General features: G+C 36.1%; 1 non-coding gene and 1 pseudogene across 1 annotated transcript; both read right to left on the bottom strand.

The window, feature by feature from the left end:
- Nucleotides 1-5,475: 5,475 nt before the first annotated feature.
- Nucleotides 5,476-5,594, bottom strand: LOC134327210 (5S ribosomal RNA; annotated as a pseudogene).
- A 659-nt stretch (nucleotides 5,595-6,253) lies between these two features.
- Nucleotides 6,254-6,327, bottom strand: trnai-gau (transfer RNA isoleucine (anticodon GAU)). Its single transcript has one exon. It is a non-coding gene; the product is annotated as a tRNA-Ile (tRNA).
- Between the last annotated feature and the right edge of the window lie 4,224 nt (nucleotides 6,328-10,551).

Genomic DNA, 10,551 nt, shown 5'->3' with positions numbered 1-10,551 from the left:
TTTTGTGTGTTATAAACCTGACCCCATTTGTATAGGTTTTTATGTAGACTCAGGCTCCTATGTGCATATGCTAGTCCCTGACCTAAGTCATAGTGTAAGGTGGTAAATTCTTCTCTGTGATGGTAGAAAGTGTCGCCTTTAGGAAGGTAAATGTATACCCTTCTTTTTCTTTCCTTTGTAGTGGCGGTTTTTACTGAATAAATTGGACTGAGTCTGTTGTCGTCGTGCAATAGGACTTTTGGACAAGCCCACTTTGCTCTACTCCCTCCACTGGCAGCTCTGGGACCCAAGGGATTGTGATGAACTTGATGTTTTAATTGTCTTTTATTTCTGTGGTAATAAAAATTGTAAACTTTGTAAATTCCTGACTCTGCATTACTGACCATTTCTGCTGCACCCCCAAGTATAACTATACCCTTGTTGTAAGGTGGCTAGTAGGTTTTTCCCCCCTACCACCTGGGTTACATAGACACACAGATTAACTCCTCAACAATTGAGAGATACAGATGTGCTAATGAAGCTATTTTACTGCTAAGCTGCTGTTCAACTCCAGTCCAGTTGGTGACGCTGGTGCGTCTTAAGTTGTTCTGCCAACCGCCATTAAACATCATAAGAAGAACAAGAAGCTGCTGTGTTTGTACTGTAGAGCCTCATCTGTAAGTAAAATATGTATTTAATTATAACCCTTATATTTAATTATAACCACATTCTAATTCATAATAAAACTAGAGTTCATAATAAAACATCACTGTGAGGATTTGAGGAGCTTTAACTCCAGTTTTATTTAAACACACAAACTATTAGCTGCTCCGCTAACTGTTAGCATCACACATGATTCAGTACTGATGAACCGATTCATTGAACCGATTTATATAAACACGTGATATTTTAAAACTTTGTTTACAGTTGAACTTTGTTTATAGTTTAACTTTGTTTATAGTTGAATATTGTTTATAGTTGAACTTTGTTTATAGCTGAATAGTCTGTCTGTCTATTAGATCTTTAATAATGCAGTCAGCAGAAGAGGGAGACGTCACCCCTGTGGATCTACAACATGAAGAATTCCAGAAGAAAATAATACAAAAGGAGGAAGAGGATGATGATTTTTTTCTGTAAGTAAATATAGAGCATGATGACACTTTTCCACCAGACAGTATGGTACAGTACAGTGTCTGGATTTAAGTTTTAATCTAACTAGGATTTATTTATGATTAGAAAATCAAACCCACAACCTTCAGTTTCCTCCAGTTGTTGAGATTCTTCTTCTCATATTGATGAATTTCAGGTGAAGTAACTTTAATCCCTGCAGAACTTGTGGCTTCTGTGGAACTGCTCTTCTCAGAGGAGCAACAGTGTGGAGGTTTCCAGATGAAGCCTGTGAAGAAGGAAGAACCTGAAGATAAAGATGAACTCAGTAAGATATTTTTTATCTTGAGTAAAATAAGATTTGGATTGAATAGAATCAGAGGAACCTGGGATGAAGCATCATACAGTGAAAGCTTGTATTGTGCTCATGCAGATCAGTGTGAGCAGGAAATGATGAATGCAGGATGAATCACGTTACAGGACTTTAGCATCAGATCTCAGTTTAACAATTACTAACAGTATTTATTATTTATAATGTTATAAATGTATCTGATTATTTACACTGTTATAAATGTATTTGATTATTTATAATGTTATAAATGTGTTTGATTATTTATGTTATAAATGTATTTGATTTTTTATAATGTTATAAATGTATTTGATTATTTATAATGTTATAAATGTATTTATTATTTATAATGTTATAAATGTATTTGATTATTTATAATGTTATAAATGTATTTGATTATTTATAATGTTATAAATGTATTTATTATTTATAATGTTATAAATGTATTTGATTATTTATAATGTTATAAATGTATTTTATTATTTATAATGTTATAAATGTATTTATTATTTATAATGTTATAAATGTATTTGATTATTTATAATGTTATAAATGTATTTTATTATTTATAATGTTATAAATGTATTTTAATATTTATAATGTTATAAATGTATATTATTATTTATAATGTTATAAATGTGTTTGATTATTTATAATGTTATAAATGTATTTGATTATTTATAATGTTATAAATGTATTTGATTATTTATAATGTTATAAATGTATTTGATTATTTATAACGTTATAAATGTATTTGATTATTTATAACGTTATAAATGTATTTGATTATTTATAACGTTATAAATGTATTTGATTATTTATAACGTTATAAATGTATTTGATTATTTATAATGTTATAAATGTATTTGGTTATTTATAATGTTATAAATGTATTTGATTATTTATAATGTTATAAATGTATTTATTATTTATAATGTTATAAATGTATTTGATTATTTATAATGTTATAAATGTATTTATTATTTATAATGTTATAAATGTATTTGGTTATTTATAATGTTATAAATGTATTTGATTATTTATAATGTTATAAATGTATTTGATTATTTATAATGTTATAAATGTATTTGATTATTTTCTGCTTCAGAACTGAACAAGGATTTCTGCTGCTCCTCGTGTCCACGTTCCTCTACAACCCAAAATCAGCTCCACAATCACATCAAGAGCTGCAACCATGATAAATATGAGACTCTGGTGAAGATTAAGACTGAACATGAGGATCTGACGCCCACCAGAAGCTCCAGTAATCAGCAAACGTCCTCTGGTACTGTCAGCATTAACACCTCTCTCAGTCCCACACAGGAAGAAGGAAATGTCTGCTCACAGTGTGGGAAGAGCTTCAGGTACCAGAGTAATCTCAAAATCCACCAGCGCATTCACACTGGAGAGAAACCGTATCAGTGCTCTCAATGTTGGAAGAGTTTTAATCAGCATTGTCATCTCAAAAAACACCAGCGCATTCACACTGGAGAGAAACCGTATCAGTGCTCACAGTGTGGAAAGAGCTTTAATATACAGATTCATCTCAAAACACACCAGCGCATTCATACTGGAGAGAAACCGTATCAGTGCTCACAGTGTGGAAAGAGCTTTAATATACAGATTAATCTCAAAACACACCAGCGCATTCATACTGGAGAGAAACCGTATCAGTGCTCACAGTGTGGAAAGAGTTTTAATCGACAGGGTAATCTCAAAACACACCAGCGCATTCACACTGGAGAGAAACCGTATCAGTGCTCACAGTGTGGTAAGAGTTTTAACAGTCAGGAATCTCTCAAAAAACACCAGCGCATTCACACTGGAGAGAAACCGTATCAGTGCTCACAGTGTGGAAAAAGCTTTAATATACAGAGTAATCTCAAAAAACACCAGCGCATTCACACTGGAGAGAAACCGTATCAGTGCTCACAGTGTGAGAAGAGTTTTAATCGACAGGATACTCTCAAAACACACCAGCGCATTCACATTGGAGAGAAACTGTATTAGTGCTCACAGTGTGGAAAGAGTTTTTATACAGTCTAGTCTCAAAATCCACCAGCGCATTTACACTGGAGAGAAACCATATCAGTGCTCACAATGTGGAAAGAGTTTCCATAGACAGAGTGAGCTCAAAATACACCAGGGCCTTCACACTGGAGAGAAACCATATCAGTGCTCACAGTGTGGGAAGAGTTTTAATCAACAGAGTGCTTTCAAAAGACACCAGCGCATTCACACTGGAGAGAAACATTATCTGCATCCGGAATCAGATACTAACAGAGTCGGTACTAGATTTTAATCAACAGAGTTTGTGCTGTTAATACAGTTCATGTGGTAAATGTTTAATGTTTGTTTAAGAGTCGTTTGGTAACTGATGATGATTCATTGTAGCGGTTCACTAAGTGAAGCGATTCATGCACGAGAATGTAGTGGAGCCTCATGAAGTTCATTTCATGCCTTTGGATGCATTGTGGGTATGTTTATTTGTTAACAGATGTTTTAATTGATGTTTATTAAGAGTATTAGTTGATTTTGTATTACATGCTTGAATCAGGTTAGCTCATGATGCATTAAGTTAAATGAATTTGCACATGTTGGCTTATTAGTATTGAAATGCAGAACTTGGAATAATATGCATATGGACTTTAAACTTAAATATTATTTGATATTCATGTCTTGATGTGCTGAAGTTTATAAACGTGTTGTTTTTACTTCTTTTAGTTTTAAACTACTTCCAGTTTACCATTAAACAGAGTTGAACTAAACATCTTCTACAGCGTGGTGATTGGTGGAGGAGTTATCTATCTGCCAGTTTATGCAGGGCGTATAAAGGTTGCAGAATAGAGTTAATACACCAGCACATTCACACTGGAGAGAAACCGTATCAGTGCTCTGTGTGAGAAAAGCTTTAATATACAAAGTGACCGTAAAATACACCAGCACATTCACACTGGAGAGAAACCGTATCAGTGATCTTAGTGTGGATCCAAGAGTTTTAATCAACATTGTCATCTCAAATTACACCAACGCATTCACACTGGAGAGAAATTGTATCTGGACTCTGTAAACACTGTAACACACAGGAATCAGACTCAGATTATCAGATGATCAGATTGTAAAAGGTAGAAGAAAGAAAGAACAGAGTTAGAGAAGCATGTTGGAGAACTAAACATGACATTAGAGGAACTGCTTGGAAGAACGTCTAGGACTGACTGTAGTCCTCTCTAAAGCTACCTGAGCGATAGTGCTAATGGAAATTTATTAATGCTAAGCTGCTGTTAAACCATGCCATTATTTTAATTAGCCAAACTTAATGACCCTTCTGTAAATGGTTTAATGTGCACACTGCTGCTACTGACTTGTTTTTCTTTTCTACAATGTAAGTTCATACCTTCAGGTTCATGTTATTTGAGGTCTGTGTTTTGTTCATTCATATGAATGCTGTGTACTTTGGTCAGTGGAAGTAGTTTTATAGCTTTATAAAAACATTGTACTTACTTATTATTTCCATTCTTGCAGAAGTGTGTGTTTACCTTCCACTTCCATAGTGAGGCGTGTCCAGCCCTGATACACAAACATTTTTGTCCCTGTTAAAAACTTTAGCAAGTTAAAATAACTCGTGTCCTGACCAATATTTACCCAGAGCTGGGTTGCCAAATAACACCTTTTCACCTGCATTCGGCCTTTTTTCCCCTGCATACCAAAAACAGTCGCCATTGCAGGTTTACAAAAACACTTTGGACAGAAGAGCCATAAACACTTTCTAATTTTTATATATTATACAAATAAAATAATAATAATGTTACAAATCTGTACCCAAGTAACAAGCTGTAATTTATTTCTAGCACCACTAGATGGAGACGATGTCTGTACAACATTTTGAACTTCACTTTAAAAGTCAGTTGAATGTGTTTTACTGTAGTAAGAATGAAAGTATGAGCTGATCTTTGTCTCATTGTGTAGCTTTGATGAAGAAAAAGCCGCTGGGTCAGTGTGTAACAGGAGGTTTGGAGTGAAGGTGGGGGTGTGTGGATAAAAGCTTCCAGCACCTGGTATTCTCAGGCGGCCTCCCATCCAAGTACTAACCAGGCCCGACCCTGCTTAGCTTCCTAGATCGGACGAGATCGAGTGTTCTCAGGAAGGTGTGGCCGTAAGCGAGAGATGCTGTCAACAAGCTGCTTCTTATAGTCCGTCGTTCAGGCTTTCTAAATAAATAAATAAGTAATAAAAACCTTAAAATTGTTAGTTCGTTAAATTTCAGGTGTTGTTTATGTAAACAAAAATCTCAAAAGGACGACTAATGAAATTTATTTATAAATAGTGTTCATGGTTTTACACTTTATGTTGATATTAATTAAAATAATAATACTAATAAGTCAGAAGGAAAGATTTATGGTGTTCAGGAAAATTCACGTCTTTTAAAGCACCACGTTTTGTTCAACTCTCTTGAGTTTTGCTCAGTAAAATGCCAATAAAAAGACAAGAGTTTCTTACATTTACACTGATTCTTATTCCACTGCAGATATGAACTCAAGATATTTCATGTTTTATCAGGTCAACTGTTATGATTCAAGAATAAATAAAAGCTGATGCTTTTAATCTCATATTTTCCTAATACTTTCATTCTACACTGTCTAAATTTCTTTTAGTCTTCTGCCATTAGGTGAAATGAAGCCAGAATTAAAGATGGCAGAAGAACAGGGTGATATTCTTACTTTCAGTGATTAAATTACTTAGGTTAGAAAGTCCTGATACACAGCACATGCTTACCTGACTCTCTCTCAGCCATGCTACCTTTAATCGTTAAAGAGGCTGTGGCCCGTACAGGGATCGAACCCGCAACCTTGGCGTTATCAGCACCACGCTCTAACCAACTGAGCTAACCGGCCAGTTCATCTATTCTCTTAAGATCTTTGTACATAATTCTACACTAACCCCATTCAACCAGCTGCATGGCAGCACAAAAACCATTTGAGAGTCTGCACACTTACAGTGAAGATCTGCAGAAATGAGCAGCTCCTAAACTGAATTTGGTTGTTATTGCGCCAGAAATGCAGCAGTTTCATGTTATTTTAATGATCTGAGATCTCAGTCCTATTTCAGACATCACTGTCTAGTCATTTTTTTATGTTCAGACTTTTTTTAATACACATCTAAGAGGTTTTGTAGGTTCTTATATGTGTGTTCTGTTTAAACTATATATTTCTTAAAGTTCTTGACTGCGCTTAATGCCACCAACCAGTGACTGGAGCAGATACGACTCAGGTCCTAGGATTTGTACGTGTAGATTCTGGGTTTTAGGAAGTTGAGCTACTGTTAATATTTTTTCCCAGTTGAACTAAAAACAACCTGAATTGATGTTTTAATTGTTCATTAAGACTTCACTAAGAGTTATTACCATCAAGCAAATGTAAAGCATATTTCTATATGAAGAGCATCTGTTTCCAGATAATATACACTGAAGTTTAAAGCATAATGGAGCGGGTTCAGTAATTGTGTAGTAGTTTAAAAGCGACAGCGTCTGTGTCTGTTTCTGTTGCTTATTCTGAATTTTGTTTGTTTGTAAACTGTTAATTAGTTCTTAATCTGGTCGTGATGTTAGTGAATTAAACCTACATCTCTCTGATGGTCTGACTGATGAGCTGTCTGTTCTGACCTGCTGCGTAAGCCCAGCTAGCTCAGTTGGTAGAGCATGAGACTCTTAATCTCAGGGTCGTGTGTTCGAGCCCTACGTTGGGCGACTTCATTTAACATTGTTAGGTTTTTAACATAACATCATTATTAAACATAAATTACATCCAGACCACATGGTCTATTGTTCAACATGTCGCCCGCTAGGCTCTCTCCCTGACTCCTACAGAAAGGGGGGGGAGGCAGAGCCCGGGGCTTGTTAGCACACTTCATTGGCTCCACCAGCAGTAAAGGAGGAGGAGCCTAGCTGAGTTTAAAAACTGGCGGGGAGAAAGGTTCGGCCTCTTTCTTACGTGGTGTGTCTAGACTGCAGGAGTAAGGAGCGCCGGCCGGCTTAGCTCTGATATATATTCACAGATCATTTTTACACTTAATAAAGTGTTTTAAAGAGTACTTTCTGGACTTCCTTCGACTGCTTTCTTCAGGAACTTTTGAACAAAAGATTTATCCTAACAAATGGTAGCCAGAGGATGGTTCAGGAGGTCTGAGGATAGCATCGAATCGATTCAGCTGACTGAGGTAAGACCAGGAATTCTGAAAAATCTTTTGTACTCAGTACAAGGCGCGCGCCTGCTTAAGGTAAACAGACGTTCTCTGTATATATATTAGATGCATTTATTATTTAGTGTACTGAGTGTGAAAGTGAATCTCAGAATCCGTAAGTGTCTGATTAAATTACTAAAGTATCATTAGATAGTTTAAAACTGTGAATATATGTTGGAGCTAAAAAAAATTTATGTTTCCTGATTGCTGAGTTTGAATCAGACCGAGCAAAATAAACGGTAAAGGGCTGTTCGGCAGAGGCTTCACCCGGAACACCATTGGAGCGAAACGTGTCTGTCTGTTTCAAAAGCAGGGGCGCGTGATTCGAAAGATCTAAGTTTTAACGAGTCTGGGACTGGGTTAATTCTATAGATCTCAAATTTTCGAGCGTTGGATCTAGAAGTCTGGCAGTTTGAAAAACGAGATTCTATGATTCGAGCGTTGGAAATAATAGGGTCTGGCAGTTTAAAAAACGAGATTCTATAATTCGAGCGTTGTAAAACCTAGGGTCTGGCAGTTTAAAAAACGGGATTCTATGAATGAGCGAACGTTGGAAATCTATTACCTGGCAGTTCAAAGGACGGGGTTCTATGATTTGAACGTGGAAATCTTAGGAGTCTGGCTGTTCAAAGGACGGGATTCTATGAAAAAGATTGTCCTAAAATTCGGACTTGACGGTTTTGGGAACGGAGTTCGGTTAATTAGACTACTTTAAATTCTAAATTTGGTTCGAAAACAGTACATCGGGAGTTTGTTTGTCAGTGTTTCTGTGCGTATTTATATGTAACCTTTTGTTTGTCCGCCATCTTGCACACGCGTGTTTTTCTGTCTGTCCGCCATTTTGGCTTTCTGTCTGTCCGCCATTTTGTCTTGGGAATGCAACGTGGTCTCCCGTCTATCCGCCATTTTGTTTCTTGAGAACGCAGCGTGTTTTTCTGTCTGTCCGCCATTTTGGCTTTCTGTCTGTCCGCCATTTTGTCTTGGGAATGCAACGTGGTCTCCCGTCTATCCGCCATTTTGTTTCTTGAGAACGCAGCGTGGCTTTCTGTCTGTCCGCCATTTTGGCTCTGTCTGTACGCCATTTTGTCTTGGGAATGCAACGTGGTCTCCCGTCTATCCGCCATTTTGTTTCTTGAGAACGCAGCGTGGTTTTCTGTCTGTCCACCATTTTGGCTCTGGGAGAGCTGAGCGTGGTTTTCTGTCTGTCCACCATTTTGGCTCTGGGAGAGCTGAGCGTGGTTTTCTGTGTATCCGCCTTTTTGGCTCTATGTGAGCAGCTTGCCGTATCTTGTCCATCGGCTATCTTTGTCTTTGTACGCCTGGATTGGGTAAGTGCTGCAGTTAATTTTATAATCAACTTTATTTTTATAATCTTAAGATAACTGAGTTAAGATGAAGTATTTATGGTACCTTATTAAGTGTGTTTTAAGGTAGATAGCGTTCTTGAACTTTAAGGTTCTTAAACCAGGAAAGGGGGTACTTAGAGTGGAATTCATCCATGTGTGACATAGGACATTTTCACACATAATTAAGGAAAATCTCCTTAATCAGAGTTGTTATAGTGAATAAGATTAAAATTTTGTGAGTAACACAGCGCTTGTTAGTCGTGATAGGAGATTTGCTGGGTGTATTGGTGCATGTATTATTGAGAGATTGCTATATTGTTTCTTTGTTTAATGTATGGGGTAGTGCTGGACAATAATTCGACATCAATATGTCGCAAGTGGGGAATGTTTCAATAGCGGGGATATGATTTTAAACAAATTCGATCAATACACATACATACACGAATCCAGTGCTTAGTGTTACCGCTCTGATCGCACTGGTTACTGTAACACAGTAGTTTTTAAAGCACATTTCACAGACTGTAATTTTGCTTTTGCTTAAGTATGTTTTGTATTAGTAATTGTTACATTTTGAATAGCATCTGTTACCGAGCAAAATAAAAATAAAAATAAAAAACGCTAAAGAAATCGCGAATTCAGTGAGTTGCGACAGGGAGTCGAGTCTTTTGTCTCGGTTCCTTTTGAAGAGCCGCGTATTTACATGGCGACTGCCGGAAGAGTCGGTTCCTTTGTTTCGGTTAGAAGAGCCGATTCATGGATTCAAATCATTTTACGACACATCGCTAGTGGCTATACAGTTTGAAAAAGTTTTATGTCATTTGAAATGACACATTACACATCCCTAACTGTTTTAATTGTTGCATCAACATGTTTCTTCTATTGCATTTGAGTTAAGGACAACGTTTCTTCTATTACATTTGAATAAAAAAAAACTACTGTTGAGGTTTGTATCCACTCCTGTTCACATTACACAGAGGAGACCCCCTGCTGTTTACTCGGTGAGTACATTTTAAATGAGTTACTTTCTACTTTTTGCTTGAGTGGATTTTCAGAGTAGTAACTTTACTTGTAATTAAGTAAAGATTAATTAAAGTAATAGTACTTTTACTTGAATACAATTTTTTGGTACTCTTTCCACCTCTGATTAAAACATATGGTAATATATTAGATTATATATTGTCAAAGCTTATGTTTATTTGAGAGTGAGGTCGTGTTTTTCTCTGTATACAAATGCTGAATACAAGTAAAAGGTAAAAGCTAACATGTTACTGTTTCTAAAATATTGTGTAGTTGTAAAGAGTGAGATTTCAAAGCCCTATAAATCTTATGAGGTGTGATCATTTGTTTGCCTCTGGAATTAAATTGGAAATAATGCCTGAAGGTACCACTATTTCTGTACAAGACAGGGACTCTGATCCCTTCTGGATTTGTGCAGAATTTTCTTTGTCTTTGTCTGCTACAGAAATATCCGCAGTTATACTAAGTGATCTTGAGGGTTATACTTATCTAACTCGGTTAGTGCCAAATTATGTT

Source organism: Trichomycterus rosablanca, chromosome 14 (assembly GCF_030014385.1).
Source record: "Trichomycterus rosablanca isolate fTriRos1 chromosome 14, fTriRos1.hap1, whole genome shotgun sequence".
Classification (NCBI taxonomy): domain Eukaryota; kingdom Metazoa; phylum Chordata; class Actinopteri; order Siluriformes; family Trichomycteridae; genus Trichomycterus; species Trichomycterus rosablanca.
Note: the sequence above shows the minus strand (reverse complement) of the source record. Positions and strands in the feature narration are given on the sequence as shown.